This window comes from Triticum dicoccoides, chromosome 5B, assembly GCF_002162155.2.
Source record: "Triticum dicoccoides isolate Atlit2015 ecotype Zavitan chromosome 5B, WEW_v2.0, whole genome shotgun sequence".
In the NCBI taxonomy this organism is placed as follows: Eukaryota; Viridiplantae; Streptophyta; class Magnoliopsida; order Poales; family Poaceae; genus Triticum; species Triticum dicoccoides.
Genome location: NC_041389.1, coordinates 199,520,588 through 199,523,205, shown reverse-complemented (window position 1 = coordinate 199,523,205; position 2,618 = coordinate 199,520,588). Strand labels below are relative to the sequence as shown.

The following is a 2,618-nucleotide window of genomic DNA, read 5'->3' as shown; positions in this document are numbered from 1 at the left end:
CGAGGAATAACACGTTGGATGGCAAAAGGTGTCCGGACTGAGGTGCCCTTAAGTTCTGTGGCAGTGATGCTCACTCGTAAATTCTTATGGCAAAATCTTCCTCAGTCTTGAACTCAACAAAGTCTATTTTTCTCTGTTTGAGTCCTTCTAATGAGTCGTGTTCTATGAATCACTTGCCAAGTTATCACTCATGTTCTGTGAAGTACTATATGAACACTGTACTTTTTTTGCGTCGAAACTATGTGAACATTGCTGACATGGGACTTGTGTTGCATATTCAGTGTGCACTTCTTTACACCACGATATATGTGGGCAAAGAAGGATACGAGTTATAAATATTTCACTTCCATGCACAAGCATACTCAGCAACCTTTTCCGATGTGCTGATCTGGAAGCGCAGTTTACGTATGTTGTTAAGCAAGGTAAGCCAGCTGCTCATTGCAATAAATTTCGTCTCAATAAACCTAGCTAGAGACCAATTTTTTTCTTTGAGTGAGTCAGTTATTTTACATTATTAGTATCATGCAAGATGCTTTAGTATGCTGACTTACTTTGTCATACTGACGTAGCTGCAAATGGCATTCCATCAAGTTCCCTATCCCAAGTTAGGGACCAAGTAACAAGTACATGCATCAATATTCTCCAGTCCTACCGACAATATTGTGCATCTGTAAGTTCTTCTGGACAGTTAATTCTTCCGGAGGCTTTAAAACTTCTGCCTTTGTATACTCTGGGTATGATTTCTTCCATCTAGTATTGCTATTATATTGTTGTAATGCACTGATGAGTTGTGAGCATATCTTTAATCTCACTAATTGATTTTATTTGATTTCTCAGCCTTAACTAAAAGCATAGGACTGAGGAATGATGGGAGATTAGATGATCGGTCCTATTGGGTCTCTATTGTCTCTTCAGTTTCTGTGTCATTAGCTGTTCCATTGGTGTTCCCGAGGATGATTGCTCTCCATGATCTTACATCAAGGGTATTTGCAGCTAATTGGTCTTCACTTTATTTAACTCCTAGGAATTGGTACCGATTATTTTAGCTATGTTTTAACTTTTGTACAGGATGATGAAGATCCCCTTATTCCAAATCCCCTTACTCTTAATAGTGAGAATATACAGGATAATGGGATTTATTTATTGGAAAATGGCGAGGATGGTTTTATTCATGTCGGAAATGCGGTGAACCCTGCCACCCTCGAGCAAATATTTGGTTTCTCATTTTTGGCTGGTGCACCAAATCTGGTTAGTCTTGTACCCATTATCTGTCTTCTTATGTGATGGTATGCAAATCATAGCCTGGATGTTTATTAAAAAAAATATGCGGATGTGGTTGATAATTGTTAACTCCTTTCAGTTGGTATTGGAGCAATTTGATAATGTATTGTCCAGAAAAGTAAATGAAGTTGTGAATGAAATAAGGCGACAGAGATGCTCCTACCTAAGGTACTATCTGTGATTTCTCAACTATGCTGTAATTACTCGCTACTTTACTCAATTGCTTAACATGTTCAAACTGTTTTGCAGACTGAGACTATGCCAAAAGGGCGACCCATCTGGTTAGTCTTCTCACTGTTTTCTCCCTCTGTTGCCTCATATCTTCTTATTACTCCTGACACTTGTTTCTGTATCTGCAGGAGATTTCTTCCGTTCCCTGTTGGTTGAGGACAAAGCACCCGGTGGCCTTTCTTACGTAGAGTTCCTCGTACATGTTCACAGGCAAATCCAGAGCAAGATGACCTGACATGACCTGCTTCATTGTTGTAATGTTGTGGTTGGTAGAAATCAAGAAGGAATTGATTTCTGCATGTGGATATACAAAAAGGAAACAACGTTTTTCTTTGTAAAACACAGCTATAGCAGATTTGTAAGGATTCTAGTCTTTGATTTTACAAAGTCAGTTTTGGTGTAGGTGGTATATGTTTTGTGTTTTGTGTACAAGGATGAGTTTGGCAAGGTAAATATTTATCTATTTAAACTCCGAAACTATATTTATCAGTTCTTTTGTGTCTGGCATGTGGCGACAGAAATTGAGCGATGATAGTGTTGTATGTTGCATGGCTATAATTATCACATGTTGATAATGTGCTCCGTTGATAATTTGCGTTCAGTCAACTTAGGGCATCTCCAGTGCTATACATCAAAACGGACACATCAAATGTCTGTGGACATGTCTGTTAGGGGAAAGCTTTTGGGGAGGTGGCCATCTCAAAATGGACACACCAAATGTCGGGGGACAAGTCTGGATTGTCCGGGGACAAATTTAGGTGAGGTGGCCAACTAACCTGGTGCATCAAATAAAAGCAGGACATGGCAGTTAGGTGGCCATCTAACCGCTGCATCAAATAGAAGAGGACATCACTTCTTTTTATTAATATCAAGATTTATTTTAGATAGCAGAAGTTAAGGGTTTAATTGACCTGGGCACGTCCGTGTCTCATGTCTTGCTCTTTGTTGGATGTGGGCATGGGTCTGTCTCTCACGTCCTACTCCACATCTTGCTCTTTGTTGGATGTGGGCATGGGTCTGTGTCTCACGTCCTACTCCACATCGGGTTACGCTGCGGATGATCGAGGTGGAAGGCCAGGTCTTGTGGTCGTTGTGGCCCGACATGG

At 40.3% G+C, this 2,618-nt stretch overlaps 1 pseudogene; it reads left to right on the top strand.

The window, feature by feature from the left end:
• LOC119308073 overlaps nt 1-2,005 on the top strand; it is a 24,808-nt pseudogene extending 22,803 nt beyond the window's left edge.
• Nucleotides 2,006-2,618: the final 613 nt, after the last annotated feature.